Raw genomic sequence first — 11,224 nt, 5'->3', positions numbered from 1 at the left:
GGTGAAAGATCTGTACACTGAAACCTATAAAACACTGATGAAAGAGATAGAAGACACAAACAAATGGAAAAATATTCCAGGTTCATGGATTGGAAGAATTGATATTAAAATGTCCATACTATCCAAATCAATCTACAGATTCAATGCAATTCCTATCAAAATACCAATGGCATTTTTCACAGAACTAGAATAAATAATCCTAAAATTTATATAAAACCACAAAAGATGTGGAATAGCCAAAGCAATCTTAAGAAAGAAGAACAAAGCTGGAGGCAACATGCTTCTTGTTTTCAAACCGTATTACAAAGCTACAGTAATTGAAACAGTATGGTACTGGCACAAAAATGGAAACATAGGTCAATGGAACAGAATCAAAAGCCCAAAAGTAACCTCTCCTATGTATGGTCAATTATTTTACAACAAAGGAGACAAGAATATACAATGGAGAATGGATAATCTCTTCAATAAATTGTGTTGGTAAAACTAGACAGCCACATGCAAGAGAATAAAGCCCTATCTTACACCATACACAAAAATTAACACAAAATAGATTAAAGACTTGAACAGAAGACCTGAAACCTTAAAACTCCTAGAAGAAAACATAGGAGGTAAGCTCCTTGACATCAGTTGTGGCAATGACTTTTTGGATTTGACACTAAACAGAAAGGCAAAAAAGCAAAAATAAACAAGTAGGACTATATCAAACTAAAAGACTTCTGCACAGCAAAGGAAACCATCAACAAAATGAAAAGGCAACCTATGGAATGGGAGAAAATATTTGCAAATTATGTATCCGATAAGGGGTAAATATCTAAAAAGTATTTAAACTCATACAACTCAGCAGAAAAAAGAAGCAAGAAACAATCTAGTTTAAAAATGGGTAGAATATCTGAATAGAGATTTTTCCAAAGAAGACATACGGAAAGCCAACAGGCACATGAAAAGATTCTCAACATCACTAATCATCAGGGAAATGCAAATCAAAACCATAATTAGGTATCGCTTCATGCATGTTAGAATGGCTATTATCAAAAAGACAAGAAATAACAAGTGTTGGCAAGGATGTAGAGCAAAGGGAAACCTTGTACACTGTTGGTGGGAATGTAAATTGGTGCAGCCACTGTGGAAAACAGTATGGAGGCTCCTCAAAAAATAAAAATTAGAACTGCCATATGGTCTAGCAATTCCATTTCTGGGTACTTATCTAACAGAAACAGAATCACTGTCTCCAAAAGATACCTGCATCCCCATATAGATTGCAGCATTATTTCCAATAGCCAAGACATGGAAACAAACTAAGTGTCCATGGATGAATGAATGGATAAAGAAAATATAGTGTATATACACAACGAGATATTATTCAGCCATAAAAATGAAGGAAATCCTGCCATCTGTGGCAACATGGATGGATATGGAGGGTAAGTGAAATAAGACAGTCAGAGAAAGACAAATACTTATAATGTCACTTATATGTGGAATCTTAAAAACTAAGTTAAAATTTAAAAAAACAAACTCATGGATACAGAGAACAGATTTGTGATTACCAGAAGCAGGTGTGTGTGTGGGGTAGGGGGGTGTGTGGGAAAATGGGAGAAATGAGTCAAGGTGGTGCAAAGGTACAAACTTCCAGTTGTAAGATAAATAAGTCCTGGGAATGTAATATACAGCATGGTGACTACAGTTAACAATACAGTGTTGTATATTTAAAAGTTGCTAAGAGAGTAGATCTTAAAAGTTCTCGTCACAAGGAAAAAAATTGTTATTATGTGCTGTAATGGATGTTAACTAAACTCATGGTAATCATTTCGCAATATAAACATGTATCAGATAATTATACTGTATGACTAAATCTAATACAATGTTATATGTCATTTATATCTCAATAAAAAAAATTCTGCATAGAGCCCAAATGGCCAGGTCTTTATACTGCCACTTTGCTCAGTCAGTAGAAGTGGGCTGCCCTGGGAAGGGCCTAACCTCCACATAGGTGGTTCTCTGCAGCTGAGACAGAAGGAGCTGATAGCTAGAGGCTGTCTGCAGACCACATCTGAAAGGTACACTCAAATATCTACCACAGTAACTTATATAAATGTTTCAGTACGGGGCACTTAGGATTAAGGCTGCTACCAGTAATACAAGAAAAATGAAAAAATTAATTTTGAAAAATCCAGTTTTAGAATAAACATGAAATAGATAAACTACCAAGTTCTAAAAGTAAAGTTCAAGGCAAGGAAAAACATTCAGAGACCTCATCCTACTACTCCCATTTTAGTATCTCCATTAATGTTGGCTAGTTCCAGAATTAGATGAAGTTTTTCTGGTGATTAGTGTCATCTCTTGGTATAGTACACAAGAGTTTTAAAACATTAGGTTTTCTTTATCATTTTAAGAAAATATCACTTGTCAAATTGGTATAAATTATAGGTGCATTGGCAACACATAATAATTAATTAAACCTCTTAAATTTTGTTAAAATAGTTACAAAGGTAATGGGATATTTTTCTCTAAGCAATTTTAATCCAGTTAGAAGGTTTTGGGAGTGTCAAGGAATCTAAGACAGAAGCTTATACCACCACATTGTGGTAAAATGACTGTAGAGCAAACAATTAAATTGTTCTGAAAAAATGCAAAAATGAAAATACTCATACCTAATATGGATACCTAATATCTAGGAGAAGAGAGATCTAAATACACAGAGCACTATAAATACTTTGGATTTAAAGGAAAATGTTCTGCTAGCTGTTGTCACTGGATTTCAGTACTTTGTTCATTTTTAAACTTCAGCAGTGTAAAGCTGGTGAGGCAAAATATTACATGCTTTTAAAAAAGTTGGGATCAGTTATGTTATAAGAGATTTTACTAACTCAATATTGCCATATCATATTTGAATTGTTAATAGTTTATATGCATCCCTAAAATACCAATTAGAATTTTCAGTACTTTTAAACTGATAAAGCATTTTATATCTGTTTTTACTACATTGTGTAGTATGAATTTCACTGGGATATTTCTGTAACAGAGCACAAAATACTTTCTTTACATATCACTTTTTTTTTTACAATAAAATACAAAAACATTCACCTCTTTATAATACATCACTTGCCCAAATCCTCAAAATTAGGGTGAAAATAGTATTGAAGAGCCTGAATGAAACATTATTGTAATTTTATAATCTTGATTTTAAAATCTTGAGGTAAAGGATGCAGTGCTGGGAATAGGTGATTTTAAGCATCTTTTAAGCAGAGCAGTGAAACTCAAAGACAACTATCAATCAATAGTTTTTAAACTTGTTTAACAGTAAGAATCATAAGGGACATTTGTTCAAAGTACAGTTTACTAGGTCCCTATTCCAGACATTCGGAATTAGAATCTTCAGGTTAGGGCTCTGCAAAAATTATTTATGGAAAAATGTACCCCCTGGAGATTACTGTCCTGCTAACTCAGGAAACATAGCTCTAATTCAACTATAAAACCTAACATAAGACACAGTATTAAAAGACCAGATAAATAAGAATCCCTGTTAATATAAATGTTGGTCTTCTTATCTGCAAAGAGGGTAGCAGTGATTGTATTTAAGTAATGATAGGACAGCGAGCACTGACTCACTGTACATAAAACACCTCGCACAGTGCCTGGCACAAAATAAGGCCTTAGATAATGTTAGCTGTGATAACTGCATATCATTATCATTATCAGAGTGATTTCAATTCTTATAATTTATATATCATTTAAGAAAAATTCATTTGCAATAGAAATCTAATTTCTACAGTTATTAAAGCTGTAGAGAAATTAAACTATGAAACAAAAATAAGCCATTCTCATGAGTTTTATTTGTTTTTATAAATCTTGAAATTACACTTTTTGCAAGTTGTTTTTTTAACTTCAAAGAGTTATACCACCACCTTGTGGCAAAATGACTGTAGAGCAAACAACCATTTACCAGCTTGTTCCTTAGTCATCACGGAGAAAACAATTATTTATTCAAGTGAGGAAACAAAACGTAATTGTACAAATATTGGTCGATAAATGTAAATGTGTGAATGAATAAGTGAACAAATTAGCAAACTTATCCCTAAACAGAAAAGTAAAACTGAGAAATGCAACTCTCACTTGAAAATTGCATATCTTTCAGAGGCAGGAATCTGCCAACTTACTGTCTTGCCAGGTGTTCAAGTTGCCCTGGGCCTGTGGAGCCAAGTGAAGAGTCGCAGTTCAAGCTTTGAAAAGGCAGCGTTGTCAGGGCATTGGGTACCAGGTCCTGGTTAGAGGCAACTCCCACGACATCTTAGACAGCTCACTGTAGGTAGGACAGTGGGCAGGTGTGTCAGCCAAGTGATGCTTGCCGTAACACGTTTGCAGATAGATACGTTATATGCAGAATGGGCATCCCTGAAATCCTAAGTGTGTTGTTCAAATCCTCTTAGAAAAATATTTTGGATGAATTTTACGTGGAATCCCATCTTCCTACCTCCCCTTCCCATCTTGACCATTTTCAAAATGATGGCATAACTGATGTAGAATGTCAGCACAGCTTTCATGAAAATTTTAGGTTATTTCAATTTTGTTGTTTGAAATGAATGTTCAAAAATCAAACATTTGGGGTTGTGGGCTGAACGCGCTGTGGAGAAGTGGCCAGGTGGGGCCTGTGTGTGGTGGACCGCTGTCCAGGTGCGAGGAGCGGCTAAGCGAGCGCTCCCGGGAGAAGCTGGCGCGGACGCCTGAGGTAAAAGAATGGCTAACTCCATTGCATCAAAGAACTTTACTGCACTTTCAGACCTGCATCCAAATATGGCTAATCTGAGCACGGGCTCTAGGCACATGGACTTCAGAAGTTGTGGCTCGCAGGCTCTAGAGCGCAGGCTCAGTAGTTGCGGTGCACGGACTTGGTTGCTCTGCGGCATGTGGGATCTTCCCGGACCGGGGATCGAGCCCGTGTCCACTGCATTGGCGGGCGGATTCTTGACCACTGCGCCACCAGGAAAGCCCTTGTACTATATTTTAACTAAATATTTAAAAATAATCGGCATAGTTATTGGAAAAACAGATGTCAAAGGCTTTCCAGACAGAAAAAATATTGGATCAGAAAGGTACACTTTCAGTTTCACCATTCGTGATTCAACAACCCATTTTGTAAATGCAACATCGTGGGGCAAGGAAGATTACATCAGATCACTTTCTGATGGCTTTCGTGTTGGCGAGTGTGTGATAATTGAAAATCCCCTGATCCAAAGAAAGGAATTAGAAAGAGAAGAAAAGTTCAGCCCTGCAACTCCTAGCGATTATAAACTATTGCTCAGTGAGAATCACTCAATGGTAAAAGTTTGTTCCAGTTATGAAGTGGATGCGAAGCTACTTTCTTTGATATACTTACCTGTTAAAGAGTCTTGTGATTATTATTCATTGGGTGACATTGTTGCAAACGGACACAGTCTTGATGGGAGAATTATTAATGTCCTTGCAGCTGTGAGGTCGGTTGGAGAGCCAAAATACTTTACAACTTCAGACCGAAGAAAAGGCCAGAGGTGTGAAGTTAAACTCTATGATGAGACAGTCTTCTTTTGCAATGATATGTTGGGATAATGAATCTATTCTACTTGCACAGAGCTGGGTGCCACGAGAAACAGTAATATTTGCCTCAGATGTAAGAATAAGTTTTGACAAGTTTCGGAACTGCATGACAGCAACTGTAATCTCAAAAACCATTATTACAACTAATCCAGATACACCAGAAGCTAACATCCTATTGAATTTTATAAGAGAAAATAAAGAAACGAATCCTCTGGATGATGAAATTGACAGTTATTTGAAAGAATCCACAAATTTAAATACAATAGTTGATGTCTATACAGTTGAACAATTAAAGGTAAAAGCTTTGAAGAATGAAGGAAAAGCTGATCCTATCTATGGAATTCTTTATGCTTACATTTCTACACTGAACATTGATGATGAAACTACAAAAGTAGTTCGAAATAGATGGTACCCTCCATTCTTGTAGTCTCACAGGACGTGTTGCTGAGGAGACTTTGGGCTTCACGGTAAATGAGTTTCTTGCAATGACGGATGAACAGAAAACAGCATTAAAGTGGCAATTTCTTTTGGAAAGAAGCAAAATTTTTTTAAAATTTTTTTTTATCTCATAGAGCAAGGGGTGGACTGAGAGTGAGTGTGCTCTCCTGTAAGCTCGCAGATCCTATCGAGGCAAGTAGGAACTTGTCTGGACAAGGAAATATTTAAAAACCAGACGTCATTTTAAACTCTGGAAAAGAATACGAGTTTTAACCGCCTTTAAAGTGGAAAATGAGTTTGAAAATTACAGATAAAATTGTATTTTGTTCAAATGTGGTGAGAATGTTTCTGTAAATTGTTATTCTGTTTCCCCCTGGAGTCCGTTAAGAGTAAATCCTAAAATCTCCCTCTTATTCAAGTTCATTTCTTAGAAGGCCTTTTCTACTGGCTTTGCCCTCTCTCTTCCCAAGTTGGAAAATGTTTGCATGAATTAATAAACAAGTTTAATCTTTCCCACAAAAAAAAAAAAAAAAATCAAACATTTATCTAATCTACCTCAAATGTGAAACGTGTCGATATTTATTTCTCTTCTGGCAATTTGTATCAGCTCAAATGTACATTTTACTGCTGATCCACTTTTTGTGACCATAATTTTAAAAAGCCATTGGGTGTAAAATAAGCAATTGATTGTAAGCTCCTCAGCATTTTCCTATTTTTTTCTTTAATGAAATGTCTCTGAACTCACCTTGACATTTCCTACTTAATTCTTACCCACTGGTACCCAATTATCACTCTATTAACATATACACCCAATAATAGCTTCCTTAATTTACTTCACCATGCTAATAATTAGCAGGAGATTACCCATGAATGTAGGGATGAGGAAGGGAATATTTACTAATATATATTTCTGAATTTAGAGACCCATGATAGTCCATAGACTAACATCATCAGAAAAAAGTTTCCCGTTTAAAAAAAAATGCATCTTAAAAAGTAAAATGCGGGAAGATGAAACCTAATAAGAACATGAAAAAGCAACTACTGTATAGCACAGAGAACTATACTCAACATCTTGTAATAACCTATAATGGAAAAGAATCTGAAAAAGAATATATATATATTATATAATATATATAAAACTTAATCTTAATATATGTATATATAAAAATGAATCACTCTCCTGTATACCTGAAACTAGCACAACATTGTTAATTAACTATACGTCAGTAAAAAATCCAATCAAATCAAAGTATATTACAAACACTAAAAAAAAGAAAGACAAGGCTTCAACAAAGCTTACTTATTACTCAATAATAATTAAAAACTTTCCAAATATAATGCACCAAGCCATCCACATATAGTGATCAAGTTGTACCTTATAAATGTGGTCTTCAATGAGCATCTCAGATAAGGAGTAGAAAAAAATACTATGGGAACAATTCACTGCCTAAGTAGCAAATGTGAGGAGACTTCAGAGATGAGAGAGGTGACTTCTGAGAGTAGTACTACTCCCCTGCTACTAACTCTTCTCTCCTTGCTAATCACTACTCAACACAGTGTGACCCTTCTCACCGCCTAGAAACTTCCTCTTTTTTGACTACCTTGACAGCCTCTTACCTGGTTACTGAAGAAGGGAAGAAAAAGAGCTGTTTCCTCTACCCTTCTAAGTTCTTGACAGAGACCCCTCTAACAAAAGACAGATTGACAAGAGAAAAGCATACAAATTCGTTTATTGTAAGTTTCACGTGACACCGGAAACTTCATTAGAAAAGGAAGACCTGAAGAAGTGGTTAAACCTGAGAGTGTTTCTGTTTGGTTGGAAGAAGAGTAGAAAGTCATGGAAAATATGATAGGACAAAAAGGGGTATGAGTTTAATGCGGTAAATTAGGGGAAATAGCAAAGCCTTTTCAGTCTAATTCCTCTTGACGTCTTGGAGATGAGGATGAACATTTTCTCTGGGTATAGAAAAGGCACCCCTCACATAAGGGTCTTACGATCTCCTGCAGGGGAAGGTCAGAGAGTCCTTTCTACATATGCTCTTTCTCAAATTCCTTCAGCTTAAAATATTCAGTATGCCACGGTGTCATATTTTGGGTTAGTGTGTCCTGAACCCCGATCAACAGATTCACACAATTAGTTTCATAACAAAATGGAATTTAATTGGCAGCTCTAATTTCCAGAAGTAAGTTGTTCTGTAGACTTCTTCAAAGACACTGAGAATGTAATTTGAAATGAGATCTAAAGGATGATTATTAGGTGGGTAAAGGGAAAAGCCTAGGCAAATGTTGTGCGGCAACATGGAAACAAGGGTGATTTGAGAAACTGCAAAGTCAGCATGGCTGCAGCAGAGAGAAAGAGCGGAGAGTAATGAGAGAAGAGGCGAGGCAGGGGCTCAGTCACACCAGCCTTTGTAGGATCGATCCTAAAAGCAATGGAAGCTCTATTTTTAGTAGTTTTTTTTGTTGTTGTTGTTTTAATTAGTCATCAATTTTATACACATCAGTGTATACATGTCAATCCCAATCGCCCAATTCATCACACCACCACCACCACCGCCCCGTAGGTTTTGTTTGTTTTTAAGAACCTCCATATTGTTCTCCATAGTGGCTGTACCAACTTACATGCCCACCAACAGTGTACAAGGGTTCCCTTTTCTCCACACCCTCTCCAGCATTAATTGTTTTTAGAGCTACCATAAGTTCTAGCAATCCTACTCCCAGGCATATATCCAGAGACGACCATAATTTGAAAAAGATACACGCACCCGAATGTTCATTGCAGCACTATTTACCATAGCCAGGAAATGGAAGCAACCTAAATGTCCGTCAACAGATGAATGGATAAAAAAGACATGATATGTGTGTGTGTGTGTGTGTGTGTGTGTGTATACATATATATATAATGGAATATTACTCAGGCATAAAAAAGAATGACAAAAAATAGTAACATTTGCAACATGATGGACCTAGAGATTGTCATACTGAGTGAAGTAAGTCAGAGAAAGACAAATATTATATGATATTGCTTATATGTGGAATCTAAAATCATGGTACAAAACAGAAAGAGAGTCACAGATGTAGAAAACAATCTTATGGTTACCAGGGAGGATGGGAGGGAGGGATAAATTGGGAGATTGGGATTGACATATACACACTACTATATATAAAATAGATAGCTAATAAGGACCTACTGTATAGCACAGGAAACTCTACTCAGTACTCTGTAATGACCTATATGGGAAAAGGATCTAAAAAAGAGCAGATATATATATATATATATATATATGATTCACTTTGTTGTACAGCAGAGACTGATACAACATTGTAAATCAAGTATACTCTAATAAAATTTAAAAAAAAAAGCAATGGAAAAACATTGAATCTTAAAGCCAGGGAGGAAATGATGATATCTCCCTTCCAGGTAAAAGTTTTCCTTCAGACAATTCCTTCTTGCCTAGTGACCATTACGTGCAGCCCATCTCCAGTTGTCCTTCCTCCAGAGTTCATTGCTCAGGTATGGGCATGTGAGTAATGGGCAGCATATCCAAAGGTGGCAGGTAACCAGTGAACTCGGTGGACAGGCTCATTAAGATTAGCTAGACCAAACCGATCCACTTTCCCAGGTATTTGAACTAATACATAAAAGTAATATTCCAGTTATCAGAAGCTGTCATGTGGTTGAGGATGTATCCTAAGAAGCCATGAATTAGTTGGTGATATTCGTAAAGTTATTCTAGATTTTGACTTGGAAATAAAATTAGGTAATTTTATAATTTTAAAGTCATCTGTAGGGGGCCTCTTAAATTTACCAGCACATGTGCTACATTTTTATTCAATATCTGAAGTCACAGATTGTTGTCTGATTCTAAAATGGCAAAAATGTTCAATATGAGTTTATTTACTTCTACTTAATGAGGTTTGTATTTTTTTTTCTTCCCCCCACACACTGACAAACTTCTTACTCTATTAAATAAAAGTGAATTTCATGAACACAGTGAAGGATTTGTGTGTGTCTGTGCACACGCATCTCAGTGTCACTTTTGAACCGATCTCAATTATTTTGGAAACTCACTCTTTGGTCCTCTGAACACCCCATTTCTAATGTGTGGAGGGGGGGTTTCCCACCACCAAGAAGTTTTCTGGACGCCAACTGAGTGTCCTACAGTTCAACTCAATTCTAACACTATATACTTGGAAACAGCATCAGATTCCACAGGTTATGGGCTCAGTCCTACCAGACCACATGGCCCTCCACAGCCACCCACCTCCTTACAAACACACACACACACACACACACACACACATACACACACACACACACCTTCAGACGTGAATCACAAGTCCAGGTTATCACCTGTGCTTCTGACTGATTGACTGTAGATCAGCAATTCCAGCGACCCTCCTTGGTTTGGGGTTAATTTGCTTGAGTGGCTCACAGAGCTCAGAGAAACATTTACTTAACTGATTGCTGGTTTATTATAAAAGAATATGACTCAGAAGTAGCCAGATAAAAGAGATGCCTAGGGTAAGGTATGAGAAAGGGCATGGAGCTTCCTTGCCCTCTTTGGGTGTGACTCCCCAAATCTCCACGTGTTCACCAACTCGGAAGCTCTTGGAACCCCTCCTTTTGAGTTTTTATGGAGGCTTCCTGAAAGGCATGACTGATTACAACACTGCTGGCTGAACTCAGTCTCCAGCCCTGTCCCCTCCCCTGAGGCTGGAAGTTCAGGGGTGGGGAGGAAAGTGAAAGTTCCAACATTCTAATCAAATCTTTGACTCAGCTAGCAACCAGCCCCCATCCTTAGGTTCTTTCCAAAAGTCACCTCATTCACGTAAAAACACACCTTTGTTGTCCTTATTACTTAGGAAATTCCAAGACTTTTAGGAGATTTGTGGCAGGAGCAGGGTTTGAACACTGAATATATACTTTTTGTTGTAAATTGCAACATAACACTCACCAAAATAGCTTTCAACATTACAGACTGTGAACTCTATGAGGAAGGACAACTTGATTTAGCCAATTAAGTTTTTGGTGCTGTCGTTTACAGAAAAAAATATAACCCTGAATTGTGGTGCTAATGCCACCTGGTTCAATTTTCTCTATCAGCTGACCTCAACTTCATAATCCCATACCTTATACACAGTTCTGTTAACTCCAAGAGTTTACTTTTGTAACAGGCCCTCACAAACAGTAAAGTATTAAGGACATCACTGAAAA

The 11,224-nt window shown here is 36.8% G+C and overlaps 1 pseudogene; it reads left to right on the top strand.

The window, feature by feature from the left end:
• Nucleotides 1–4,649: 4,649 nt before the first annotated feature.
• LOC133085188 (meiosis-specific with OB domain-containing protein-like) lies at nucleotides 4,650–6,339 on the top strand (annotated as a pseudogene).
• The last annotated feature ends 4,885 nt before the right edge of the window (nucleotides 6,340–11,224 follow it).

Source organism: Eubalaena glacialis, chromosome 2 (assembly GCF_028564815.1).
Source record: "Eubalaena glacialis isolate mEubGla1 chromosome 2, mEubGla1.1.hap2.+ XY, whole genome shotgun sequence".
Taxonomy (NCBI): domain Eukaryota; kingdom Metazoa; phylum Chordata; class Mammalia; order Artiodactyla; family Balaenidae; genus Eubalaena; species Eubalaena glacialis.
This window is presented reverse-complemented; position numbering and strand designations above follow the sequence as displayed.